We start from the raw sequence: 14,818 nt of genomic DNA, 5'->3' as shown, positions 1-14,818 counted from the left end.
GAAAACTAAAGATAGAATGACAGGAAATTCTCACATATCAATAATCACCCCAAATGTAAATGGACTGAACTCACCAATAAAAAGACACAGAATAGCAGATTGGATCAAAAAACTAAACCCAACAATATGCTATCTCCAAGAGACACATCTCACCTACAAGAAAAGGCATAGACTCAAAGTGAAAGGGTGGAAATTGACACTCCAAGCAAATGGTATCCAGAGAAAATCAGGTGTAGCCATAATGATATCATATGAAACAGACTTCAGGGTGAAAAAGATAACAAGAGACAAAGATGGACATTTCATAATGGTAAAGGGGACTATACAACAAGAAGACATAACAGTCATCAATATTTATGCCCCCAATCAGGGAGCACCGAAATATACCAAGCAACTACTAACAGAACTAAAGGGAGAAATTGATCAAAACACAATTATACTAGGGGACTTAGATACATTATTGACAGCTATGGATAGATCATCCAAACAGAAAATAAATAACAAAATAGCAGCCCTAAATGACACATTACATGAAATAGACATAATTGACATACATAGAGCACTTCATCCTAAAACATCAGACTGTACATTCTTTTCTAGTGTACATGGAACATTCTCAATGATAGACCATATATTGGAACATAAAATCAGCTTCAGCAAATTTAAGAAGATTGAAATCATACTAAGCATATTCTCTGACCACAAGGCTTTGAAATTGGATATCAAGTGCAAAAAAAGAAAGCAGGAAAAAACACAAATACGTGGAGACTAAACAACATACTTTTAAAGAACGACTGGGTCAAAGAAGAAATTAGAGGAAAGATCAAAAGATACATAGAAACAAATGACAATGAAAATACATCCTACCAAAATTTTTGGGATGCAGCGAAAGCAGTTTTAAGAAGGAAATTTATATCAGTACAGGCGTATCTCAAGAAACAAGAAAAATCCCAATTAAGAACCTCATGTTACACCTTAAAGAACTAGAAAAAGAAGAACAAGTGAAAGCCAAGGTCAGCAGAAGAAAGGAAATAACAAAAATCAGAGCAGAACTAAATGAAATAGAGAACAAAAAGACAATAGAAAAAATTAATGTCACAAAGAGCTGGTTCTTTGAAAAGATTAACAAAATTGACAAACCCTTGGCTAGACTCACTAAGATAAAAAGAGAGAAGACACTAATTAACAAAATCAGAAATGAAAAAGGGGAAGTTATCACAGACACCACAGAAATACAAAGAATCATCCAAGAATACTATGAAGGACTATATGCCACCAAATTCAATAACCTGGAAGAAATGGACAAGTTCTTAGAAACATATAGCCTTCCAAAGCTGAACCATGAAGAACTGGAAAATCTAAACAGACCGATCACCAGTAACACAATTGAAGCAGTCATCCAAAACTTTCCCAAACGCAAAAGTCCGAGACCAGATGGCTTCACTAGTGAATTCTACCAAACCTTCAAAGAGGAACTAATACCAATCCTGCTCAAACTCTTCCAAAAAAATTGAAGAAGAGACAGTACTCCCTAACTCATTTTATGAGGCCAACATTACCCTGATACCAAAACCTTTTAAGGACAATACAAAAAAAGAAAACTATAGACCAATATCTCTGATGAATGCAGAAGCAAAAATCCTAAACAAAATTCTAGCAAATCGAATACAACAATGCATTAAAAAGATTATTCATCACGACCAATTGGGGTTCATCCCCGGGGCACAAGGATGGTTCAACATTCGCAAATCCATCAATGTGATACATCACATAAACAAAATAAAGGACAAAAATCATATGATTATATCAATTGATGCAGAAAAAGCATTTGACAAGATACAACATCCATTTATGATTAAAACACTTAATAAAATAGGTATAGAAGGAGAATACCTACATGTGATAAAGGCCATATATGACAAGCCCTCAGCTAATCTCATAATTAATGGTGAAAAACTGAAGCCCTTTGCTCTACGTTCAGGAATACGACAGGGCTGTCCCCTATCACCTCTGCTATTCAACATAGTGTTGGAAGTCCTTGCCAGAGCAATCAGGCAAGAGAAAGAAATAAAAGGCATCCACATTGGAATGAAGAAGTTAAATTATCACTCTTTGCAGATGACATGATGCTATATATAGAAAACCCTAAAGACTCCACCTAAAAGCTATTAGAAACAATCAACGAATACAGTAAAGTTACCGGCTACAAAATCAACGTACAAAAGTCCATTGCATTCCTATATACTAACAATGAAATCTCAGAAAAAGAAATACAAAAACAATTCCTTTTGCAATTGCAGCAAAAAGAATAAAATACCTAGGAATAAACTTAACCAAGGATGTAAAGGACCTATATGCTGAAAACTATAAGACATTTTTGAAAGAAATTGAAGAAGACACAAAAAAATGGAAAAACATTCCGTGCTCATGGATTGGAAGAATCAACAAAGTTAAAATAGCCATATTACCCAAAGCAATATACAGATTTAATGCAATCCCCATCAATATCCCAATGGCATTTTTCAAAGAAGTAGAACAAAAAATCATCAGGTTTGTTTGGAACCACAAAAGACCCCGAATAGCCAAAGCAATCTTAAGAAAAAAGAACAATACTGGAGGTATCAGACTCCCTGACTTTAGCTTGTACTACAGGGCTACAATAATCAAAAGAGCATGGTATTGGCAGTAAAACAGACACATAGACCAATGGAATAGAATTCAGAACTCAGAAATAAAACCACATAAATATGGACAGATAATTTTTGACAAAGAAGCTAAAAACATACAACGGAGGAAAGACAGCCTCTTCAATAAATGGTGCTGGGAGAATTGGCAAGCCATGTGCAAAAGAATGAAACTGGACTGCTATCTGTCACCATGTACCAAAATTAATTCAAAATGGATCAAAGATAAGCATAAAACCTGAAACAATAAACTGCATAGAAGAAAACATAGGTAATAAACTTATGGACCTTGGGTTCAAAGAGCATTTTATGAATTTGACTCCAAAGGCAATGGAAGTAAAAGCTGAAATAAACGAATGGGACTATATGAAACTTAAAAGCTTCTGCACAGCAAAAGAAACCATCGACAAAATAAAGAGGCAACCAACTGAATGGGAGATTTTTGCAAACAGTGCCTCTGATAAGGGGCTAATATCCAAAATATACAAGGAACTCATGCAACTCAACAACAAAAAAACAAACAACCCAGTTGAAAAATGGGCAGAGGACCTGAAGAGACATTTCTCCAAAGAGGACATAAAAATGGCAAATAGGAATATGAAAAAATGCTCAACGTCACTAACCATCAGAGAAATGCAAATAAAAACCACAATGAGATATCACCTCACCCCAGTCAGAATGGCTATCATCAACAAGACAAATAGTAACAAGTGTTGGAGAGGCTGTGGAGAAAAAGGAACCCTCATACACTGTTGGTGGGAATGCAGACTGGTGCAGCCGCTATGGAAGGCAGTGTGGAGGTTCCTCAAAATATTACGAATAGAATTACCATATGACCCAGCAATCCCTCTCCTGGGTATCTACCCAAAAAATCTGAAAACATCTACACATAAAGACACGTGTGCTCCAATGTTCATTGCACCTTTGTTTACGGTGGCCAAGACATGGAAACAATCAAAATGTCCTTCGATAGATGAATGGATAAAGAAGTTGTGGTATATATACACAATGGAATACTATTCGGCGGTAAGAAAAGATGATATAGGCACATTTGTGACAACATGGATGGATCTTGAGGGTAAAGGTGGTGGATGGCAGGAGATGAGGGCAAGGGGGTTTAAACATATGGTGATGGAAGGAGAACTGACTCTGGGTGGTGAACACACAATCGGATTTTTAGATGATGCAATACAGCATTGCACACTTGAAATCTATGTAATTTCACTAACAATTGTCACCCCAATAAATTTTTTTAATTAATTAATTAATAAAAAAGAGATTTCTTTCGACTATCACCTTTATCACTCATGTTGCTTAGAAACTTCCCAGGGTTTTAGGAGCTCTGAGCCAGGACGAAGACCAAATACATACTTTCTATTGTAAATCACAATATCACCTGTGGTATCTGTGATGGTTTTGAAGAGTGGAAGGCAGGTGGGTTGGGGGAAAAGAGGAGGAAAGGCCTCTGTGAAAGCTACAGGAGAGATCCTACTCCTGCAACCACCTTTACCCCATCCCCACAGCTAAACACTTCTGGGGAGCCATCCTTGGGGCCCACCTTGGTACTAAACTCTGTGGTCCCCAAACCCTATTTTTTCCCCTTGTTTACAGGCTTGATGGCCAAGCCAGGCCCATTTCCACTCCCCATCCCCACCATGAACTCCCAGAGGGGAAGCTGCAGGTGCTGCCCTCTCCTCTCCCTCCCCTCTCCCAGCCACTCCTTCCCCAGCACACATACACAGTCCATTGCCTGGAGCCTCATTGTCATGAGGGGTGGCCTGCGGGGCCTCTGGTCCTGCTCCCCATAAGAACACAGGATATGGTGAGGCCAAATAGGAACACCCACGAGCCATAGAGGCGGGAGTCATACCACTATATTCTTGCTGGCGGCATCCGCCTCTCTGCAATCCGCTCTTGCTAGCTCAGCCACCATCTTCTTGCTAGCCCCCCATTTTCTGCTAGCGTAGCCATGGCAGTTATATTAGTGGCCAATGGCTCACTGGTTACATCTGACAGCCAACTAGCCACAGCTGATGGCCATCCAATCACAGTTGATGGCCATTTACAACCTGAGCCAGTACCTTTCCAAGTGAGGCCGAGAGCCTGGAAACTGCTCTCTGGGACTCTGTCCCCACACTCCACCCCTCAGGGTCTCACCTCACAATCTACGTGACAAGCGTCTTCTGCAAGGGGCCCTGTGCAAGGAGTCTGGAGGTGAATGCAATATCCTGGACACAGCCTGGCTCTCTGGACACAGGCAGGGTTTCTCAGGGTACCACCAGTCCTTCTGGGCAGACTTCCTGGGCTTCTTAGGGTACCACCAGTCTCCCCGGGCTCAGCCAGGGTTTCACTGGGCACCACAAGTCTCTCAGGGCATTGCCACTCTCTCTGGCACAGCCAGACTTCCTGGGCTCAGCCAGGGTTCTCAGGACATTGCTACTCTCTCTGGGCCTCTCAGGGTACCGTGCTGGAACAACAGCGGCTCACAGTCAAGGTGCTTACATATTCTTGATGGCGGCCTGTCAAGGCACAAAAGCAAACATCCACCAGTTCCACCACATGGTGGTGTGTTCCCAAGCAAACAGTCAAGCGGTCCACTAAATTAGGGATGGAAGGCAATTCCCCATAGTCCATAGTCATTCGCCAGAGCTGTGAGTCTCACAATGTGTGCCCTCTCCGCAGGGCGAGGGCTCCAAGTCCTCCCCAACCTAGGGGAAGGGCCTCAGCAAGCACTTCCCAGCCCACAGGGCAGCAATGACCTTCGCTTTCCCTGGCCTATGCTGGTTGAAGAACTGTCCATGTCTTCCCACCCCTCCACAGGAGTCCAGCTCTCCGGCAGCTGCTCCTCCTGGTCTTCCTGAGACTAAGTGTTCATACGCACAAACTGCTCCACTGCCCTTTGGAGAGCTTTGGCCGGCACCATACCCTGCTTGCTGCACCATTTGTCACGCGGGGTGTCATGTGGGCTCTCTAGTCCTGCTCCCCACATAAGAACACAGGATATGGTGAGGCCAAAAAGGAACACCAACAGATAGGGGAGTCATACCACTATATTCTCGCTAGTGGCTGGGTTGGAAACACAGGAAGCAGGAGCCACACGATCCGCAACCCACCGTCCACTTGTCTCTGCCACTCTCTCTCTCTGCAATCCGCAATCCACACTTAGCCCTTGCCAGCCAACATCTGCTTGCTAACCCCCATTTGCTGCTAGCGTAGCCACGGCAGTTATATTAGTGGCCAATGGCTCAGCCGACGGCCAACCAGCCACAGCTGATGACCATCCAATCACAGTTGATGGCCATTTACTACCCGAGTGAGCACCTTTCCACGTGAGGCCAAGAGCCAGGAAACTGCACTCCTGGCTCTGTCCCCACACTCATCTAAACTGGTCCCACTGTCCCTATTGTATTCAAGCTCTTCTTGAGCTCTTCCTTAGGAAGAGCACAGCAATAGTCTTGCTTGGCTTGAGAACCAGCCTCACGGCATCGTCAACATACAGTACAGGCTCCACTGAACCAGAGAACTAAACCGTGGCAAACACCAGAATTACCTGGGGATTTAAAAAATCAGATGTCCAGGGCAATAGGGTCAGAGCCTCTGGGGTCGGGGCCCTGGACTGATATATTTTCAACAAGAGATTCTAATTGGCAGCCAGCTTCAGATCCCCTGATGTGGAGGCAGAGGCCATTCCAGGTGTCAATCATGAGAAAAAGGTGGGTACTGAGATAGAAAACTGGGATTGAAGGGTGGGCTGTTGGGTGATTTGGTGAGGTAATGCACAAAAGAACTTGGATGCCAAATCTGCTATTTATTATCATCATCAATCATCTTCATCATCACCATCATGGTCACCTCTGAGACTTGGGATTCTGGATGATTGTGACTGCAACGGAGGCCAGTACCTGAAGGCAAGCACAGAGCCAGGATGGGGTCATACTTCCATGCTAATATAGCTGGCCTTTTGATTTTAGAACATTCCTAGAAGCTTGCTCTCTGGCACCTGCCAGAAGGGAAAGTGGGATTCTGAGTTAAAAGTCTAGGCAGGCAGTCCTGCAGGCCCTCCACAAATGGAGATTCTTGCTCCCCAGTGTTACCACCTTGGAAGAAGTGAATGTGCTTTATGAAAGACAGTGACCATCCCCGTAGAGCCCTGTTAGTCAAATGAGAGAGGACCCTCAGAGAGGCAGAGGGGAAGATGGCAGGTGTAAGCTCTTTACTCTCTGCCCAAGGACTGGCCCAAGGTCCCCTAGAGAAAAGTGTCCTATGCCACAGGGAGCAAAGACCTTCTCGGGGATGACGGGGTCATACAGCACCAGGCTGGGTTCCATTCCTCAAACCCACTCCCCTGGGTGGCCAACTCCTTTCCATTTTACAGTGCTCCCAGGACCCTCAGCTCTGAGGGGCCTCCATGGGTAAGAAGTCAACAAGTAATAGAACCACACTGGCTGCCTTCCGCATTAGGCTGTGAGCCCCTTGAGGACTGGGATTGTGTCTTATTCATCACCAGCATTTAGCCCAGGGTGAGCACAGAGTGGATGCTCAACACAGGTTGAACCAAATCAAATTTATCCAAGTGAGAGTCAAGAGGCTTTGCAGGAGGTGTGGCCCAACCCCCACCCCCCCCAAGGCAGGGCTTTCCTCCAAGCATCCCAGCTGCCTGTGGTGGTGGACAGCTCACTACCTCTCCAGTTCAGCCCCACCACTATAGGGTAACTCCTCTATTCTGACAAAATTTCCCTCCTCTAATTTTCACCCATTGGTCTAAGAATTTCTCTGAAAAGCTACACAGTCTGGCCTTCCTAGGACAGTCCTTCAGCTTTTGGAGATAGTTACTCCTGAGCAAAGCTCTTTTTCATATGCTTATCTCTCTGCTCTAGTCATCACACCACACATCTGTTAGGAGCCTGCACTTGGGAGTCAGGTGCCTATGTTCAAGTCTTGGCTTAGTTGACCAGTAGCTATAGAAAAGCATTATCACAATTACCAGCACAGAGCAAACTCTCAAACCCACATCAAAAATCTCAGTTACCTGGGGACTTTGAGGGGTCATAATGTATCAGTAGAGGTTCAGTGATTGTACAAATGTACCACTCTGGTGTGGCATTTTGGTCGTAGGGGAAACTGCATTCATGGGGCAACGGGTATATGGGAAACATCTATATCTTGCATTTAATTTTGCTGTGAACCTAAAACTGCTTTAAAAAATGTATTTTTTTTTTAAATCCCAGTTACTCTAGCTATTCTGGGGAAAAACAAAACAAAACACATTACAGGCTCCGTCTCATTCCAGGGGCCAGGAATAAAATAGTGTTCCCTAGAACTGATCTGATTAGCGGGGATGGGAAGGAAGGTGGAGGGGTGGGGGTTCTCTTCCTGTCTTCCCTGAATATGGTCCACTTCCTCCTCACTGTGGGCACAGCCATCCCAGCTGACCTCATGGTACTGGCATGGAACATAAGGGGTTCAACCCGGAGGTTAAATTTCTGGGAGATAGATGGATGCAAGGATGAATGAATCTTCCTAATGTGTGCTACGTTAAAGCAGATCTCGCTCACCCTGTACTTGGGCTGTCTACTTTTCCCTTACATATGATTATTTTCATGTAGCTCCATTATACTTTCTTAGTTATCAAGGTCAGTGTTTCAGCGTGTTGTGGTTCTTTTAGATGCTGATTCTATTATCAGTTTAGTTCATAGAAGACATTTATTGAAAAGCCTGGTAAAAGAAAAAAGGCAGGGAGGGCTTTAGGGTCCAACTGACCTTGATTCAATCCCTGGTTCTTCCACTTATAAGCTGTGTAGACCTCAGGCAAATTGCTTGCCTTCCCTGAGCTTTCTTTCTCAATCCTAAACTGCTGGGATGAATAAAGATAGTTGTATATGTACTGGCGTAGAATACCCCTGGTCATTTGCATAATGCGAAAAAATTCACAAGACTCAGAAAAGTAGGAGAGCGAAGAAAGGTTTTATTAAAGCTAGGAAGCCAGTGGCAGTGTCTAGATAAGACAGGTGCTGTCATGCAGAATATCATGTGGGGTCTCAGCTCCCGCTCCCCACATAAGAACGCAGGCTATGGTGAGGCCAAAAATGAACACCCACGGAGCCATAGACAAGGGAGTCACAGCATTATATTCTCGCTGGCGGCTGGATTGGAGACACAGGAAGCAGGAGCCACATGATCCGCAACCTGCCGTCCGCTTCTCTGCCAAGCCATCTCATTTGCTAGCTGAAATCTGCTGTGCTAACTGCAATCCGACGTGCTAGCTTAGCCATGGCACTTATATCAGTGGCTAACGGCTAACCGGTAACAGCTGATGGCCAACTAGTCACAGCTGACGGCCATCTACTACCCGAGCCAGCACCTTTCCACGTGAGGCCAAGAGCCTGGAAACTGCTCTCTGGGATTCTGTCCCCACAGTTGCCCCGAGTAGTAAGGAGGGAAACACCAACGGGGGCAGGGGTGGGGTGGGCGGTTGCCAGGGGCAGAGTCTCAGAGTAGAAAACTTCACCTAACTTTAGGTTAGCTTTTTCTTATATAGGAAAGGCGGAGTAGGTTAGGCAGGTCTGAGGGCTGATCTGAGGGCTGACATCGTTTCCTGGGTTCTGGTCTGTTTTAAGATAATGTTCTCTGGACTCCGGACTCAGACTCATCCACTGCGGACTGGGACTTTATGTGTGACCAGTAAAAACTGCAAGGAAGTTGTAAATTGGATTCCAGTGTCTGGGCACCTGAGGATTAAGAAGTTGCTCTTTTCGGGTTAGGATTGTGTCAATTAACCAGGTGTGGGTAGCCTTGAGAAAGGGAACAAAACAGAGTCCTTAAGTTAATTAGTGAAGGGAGAAACAAAGAGGAAACAGCTGAATATCAGTATGGCTCAAACTGCAAACTAAGTCTAACTACAAGTGGCTAGATATCGAGCTACATGCTGAGTCAAACTGCAAAGCAGCTAGGTCTAATTACGTTATTGATTTACTGAATTTCACCCTTACAATATATAAAGTTATTTGTAAAGCAGATAATAGTGGCACTGTTATGCAGTGTGTCATGAGGGGTCTCAGCTCCCGCTCCCCACATAAGAAGCAGGATATGGTGAGGCCAAAAAGGAACACCAATGGAGCCATAGACAGGGGAGTCATACCACTATATTCTCGCTGGCGGCTGGGTTGGAGGCACAGGAAGCACGAGCCACACGATCTGCAACCTGCCATCCACTCCTCTCTGGCATCCACCCTCACTTGCTAGCTGCAATCCGCTCTTGCTAGCTCAGCCACCATCTTCTTGCTAGCCCCCATTTTCTGCTAGCGTAACCATGGCAGTTATATTAGTGGCCAATGGCTCACTGGTTACAGCTGACGGCCAACTAGCCACAGCTGATGGCCATCCAATCATAGTTGATGGCCATTTAGTACTCGAGTGAGTGAGCACCTTTCCATGTGAGGGAGAGAACCTGGAAAATGCACTCCTGGCTCTGTCCCCACAGGCACCTACCACAGAGGGCTGCTATAGGAATTAAAGGAGAATCATCCTTTTGTAAAATATTTAACACAATGCCTGGAACCCTGTGAGTGCTCAGTCAAGTTAAGCTAGGATACCCTATTTCCCCGAAAATAATGATACAGGAGAGTTAGCGTGTCCCTAGGTAGATGGGGAGGTCCCTGGTGGAATAAACAAAGACAGTCATATCCTAAAACTTCAGGTTTTGAAATCACTCCTTCGCTCCAGGACATAATGTAACAAGGTATCGTGCGGGAGACCCTGCTCGCTATGCCATGTGTCGTGCGAGGCGGCCTGCAGGGTCTCTGGTCCCGCTCCCCACATAAGAACGCAGAATATGGCTAGGCCAAAAAGGAACACCCACAGAGCCATAGGAAGGGGAGTCACACCACTGTAGTCTCACTGGAGGCTGGAGTCACACGACCTGCAACCTGCTGTCCGCTTCTCTACCTGCCACCCAACCGACAGACCAACCAACGCAGCCCCGGCAGTTATATCAGTGGCTAATTGGCTAACTGGTTACAGCTGATGGTCAATTAGCCACAGCTGCCAGCCATCTACTACCCGAGTCAGCACCTTTCCATGTGAGGCCGAGAGCCTGGAAACTGCTCTCCGGGACTCTGTCCCCACACAAGGCCTTGAGGTTAATCATAAAATTCCTTTTGGCCTGACAAATGGAGCAGATCTGACAGATAAAGAGTGGGTTACTTTGCTAATTCCTTTAGGATGGGCAAGCAGAACAAACCTGGTAGACGAATTTCATTAGAAGGCGCCAGTTCCCTTCTTCAAACAGGTTCCCTTCTTCAAACAGCTCCCCTTCCCCAAGCAGGCAAGGGAAGGTATAAAAGTAGGAGCTTTTGCCTCAGTCATGGGGCACCCCCATTGTGGACCCCTTTGGGAGCTGCAACCTCTTCTCCTGCCTCTAATAAACTACCCTTTTTAAAAATTTTTTTGCCTCTCCCTGATCCGTGTTTCCATTCTTCGGCTTCACGAGACACGATCCCGGCCAACATTCAGAAACTGCCAGCAGATCCAACATCACCTACATCAATAAGACCTAGCCGGACCATCAGCTCTAATGTGTCTTTTGGAGCACAAATTAATATAAGACCTGGTATTATATTATATTATATTATATTATATTACATTACATTACATTATATTAGACCTGGTCTTACAGTATATTAAAATAAGACCCGGTATTATATTAAATTATATTATATTATATTATATATTATAGACCCGGTCTTATATTATATTCAAATAAGACTGGGTCTTATATTAATTTTTGCTCCAAAAAATGCTGATGGTGTGGCTAGTTCTTATTTTCGGGGAAACATGGTACTATTATTTTCATCACTGTCTATCTGCTCTAAGCAGCAAACTACAGCAGCCAAACAGTACCTGTTTGGTACTAAACAGACATCAGGTATTAGGATACTTGCCAAGTCCCAAGTAGGGTCCCAGCTCTGTGCCTTTCTGGCTACGTGGTGACCTCCATCCCCTTAGCTTCTGCCTCCCTGATTTGTATCAATCCGTGCTACAACCCACCAGCTGGTGGGAGGGATACAGGCGTGGAGCTGGGACATGTCCCTCAAGGGCGTGGCCCTGGTGGGAGTCCCTGCACTGGGCCAACCCCCCATCTTGGGGGACTGGGGCCATCTATGGGAACATGAGTCCATGTGTACTCCAGAGCAAAGACTTCCAGGTGGCCCAGCTTTGTCTGCAGAAATGCCCCAGGAGCTGCTGGAGGTGGAAAGCAAGCGCAGTTTCAATTTCCATCAGTTTTATTTAACCAGGATTATATATAAGGTTTTAGTCTTTGTTATTTTTAACTTAAAAAGTTTTTATTGGGCCGGCCCGGTGGCTCTAGTGGTTGGAGCACAGTGCTCCTAACGCAGAGGTCGCCATTTCAATTCCCACATGGGCCAGTGAGCTGCGCCCTCTACAGCTAAGATTGTGAACAACAGCTCTCCCTGGAGCTGGGCTGCTGTGAACAGCCGGAGCTCTCGGTGAGCTGCCCTGGGCTGCTGCGGGCTGTTGTATGGTGCCTTGGGCTATTGTGTGCTGCCATTGGTGGCCAGCATGAGTGGCCAGCAGCCAGCGTGAGTGGCTGGCAACCACTGTGGGCTGCTGTGTGGTGCCGTGGGCTACTGTGTGCTGCCATGTGTGGCCGGCAGCCAGCGTGAGTGGCCAGCGGCCAGCGTGAGTGGCCAACGGCCAGCGTGAGAGGCCGGCAGCCAGCATGAGAACTGCTATGAGCTGCTGTGAGCAGCCAACCAATGATCGGTGACCGACTGCTGTGGCCAGGGGGAGCGCAAGGCTCATAACACCAGCATGGGCCAGGGAGCTGTGTCCTACACAACTAGACTGAGAAACAACGGCTTGAACCAGAGTGGGCGGGGGGGGGGAGGAGTAAGGGGGGGGAGTTTTATTGAAGAATACAAAGAGTAAAGTGTGACCACCTCCAGCTCAAGGCACAAAGCTCACTCAAGCTCCCTCCCAGGCAATACCCCCATCTGGAACTTCACACAAATGAAATCATACAAAGTGTACACTTAATTCGTGTATCTGGCTTCTTTCACTCAATATGATGTCTGTGAGATGTAACCGTGTTGCATGTTTTTCCTTGCTGTGTAATATTCCATTGTTGAATATGCCACAATGTATTCCTCTATGCTGTCATCAATGAATATGTGCATGGTTTCCAGTTTGGCAAAATTATGAATGAAGTTGCTACATTCTTGTATGTAACTTTGGGATACATAACACCCATTTCTGTTTAGTATACACCCGAAAGTGGAATTAGAATTAGTAGCTGGAGTCAGTTTTTCAAAGAGGTGTTGCCAATTCATGCCTCCACCAGGACGGCAGGAGAGTTCTGGTTACCCCACTTCCTTGCTCATGCTTGGTATCCTCTGTCCTTTTAGTTTCAGCCATTCTGGCAAGGGCGGCATGATATCGCACAGTGGCATCTCATAATTGGCACTTCCCTGATGACTAAGGATGCCAAGCACTTTTTCACATAACTATCAGAGATCTGAGGTTTTGAAAGCATCTTAGATTTTTTTAAAAAAAGGAAGGAAGAAAAGAAAGGAAGCAAGGAAGGAACGAAGGAACGAAGGAAGGAAGGAACGAAGGAAGGAAGGAAGGACCCATTGTGATGCATTCCCTGGAGGAGGTCCAGCCATTTGGGGACTTCTGGGGACAGGTCCGTATTCTGGGTGCCCAGAAGGCAATGGGCAGGGGGGTTGGAGGGGCCAGGGGAAGAACAGGATGGTAGTGCCAGAGGAGGAGGGGGAATGGTGTGTGTTCTGGAGTCCCAGAGCAGCAGGAAGGAAGGGTCGGCAACCAGGAAACAGGAATTCTAACACAAAACACAGGGTAATGCCCTGTGGCTACAATGACATGCTGAAGTGTCACAATGACCACACTGGTGGGGTTAGCTGTAACACCTTTCTTTGCTCCCTAGATTGATCCCTAAGCCATGCAGATTTCCTGGGGTTTCGCAAGAAGAAGGGCACAGTACAGTGAGCCACAGCGAGATGGGGTTTCAGTGATGATTGTTAGTGGGTTGAAGGGTAAGGGCAGGTGGTCAGGGCTGGAGCTAACGTGGGAAACAGGTAACGTGCTGGAAACAGGCCCACACTGGAACTCAGAAGGCTGGGCTCTGCTTCTGCTCTGCCACTTCTCACCCAGTAACCTTGAGCAAGACCCTTCGCCTCTCTGATTCCATATGGACCTTCTGCATATGGAACAAAAAGCCTGGGAGATGGCAGCCGGGCTGCCTCCTGGGCTGCTCCTAGAGACAAAGCAGGATTGGGAGTCGGGCTTGTTGCAGCAGTGGGAGTGTTGTGTGAGGTGGGGAAACAGCCAGTCAGGCTGTTCTCACCCCCTCACTGGTGAGAACACCCCACACTGTCCTCCTTTGCAGAGAAGTGAAGGATATGCCCTGCCAACAGAGCAAAGATCCAAGCCCCCACATGAGCTGAGCAGAGAAGGGGTCCCCACTGGGAAAACCACAGTGGGAATGGACTCCCCATGTCTCTTCTTTTTTTTTTTTTTTTTTTTTTTTTTTAATTTATTGGGGTGACAATTGTCAGCAGAATCACATAGATTTCAGTTGCGCAATTCTGCATCACATCATCCATAAATCACACTGTGTGTTCACCACCCAGAGTCAGCTCCCCTTCCATCACCGTACATTTGATCCCCCTCACCCTCATCCCCCACCCCCCAACCCCCTTACGCTCTGGTAACCACCAAATTACGTTCTCCAGATTAATTTTCAAACCCCGTGGCAATCCTGTGGTCACCGACTGCCCTCCAATCCCCTCACCCTCCCCCCCGCCCCCCACTCCCCCCGCCCATCTAGCAACCCTCAGTTTTTCCTCATTGTCTCCCAAACAGTTTCTGATTAGATCATTCACTTATTCTTTTCTTTAGAATCCGCAAATAAGTGAGATCATATGGAACTTATCTTTCTCTGTCTGACTTATTTCACTTAACATAATGTTCTCTAGATCCATCCATGTTGTTGCAAATGGTAAGATTTCTTTCTTCCTTATGGCTGCATAATACTCCATTGTATAAATGTACCACAGTTTCTTAATCCAGTCATCTACCGATGGGCATTTTGG

This window comes from Rhinolophus ferrumequinum, chromosome 11 (genome assembly GCF_004115265.2).
Source record: "Rhinolophus ferrumequinum isolate MPI-CBG mRhiFer1 chromosome 11, mRhiFer1_v1.p, whole genome shotgun sequence".
In the NCBI taxonomy this organism is placed as follows: Eukaryota; Metazoa; Chordata; class Mammalia; order Chiroptera; family Rhinolophidae; genus Rhinolophus; species Rhinolophus ferrumequinum.
The sequence above is the reverse complement of the archived record's forward strand: the minus strand, read 5'-3'. Positions refer to the sequence as shown.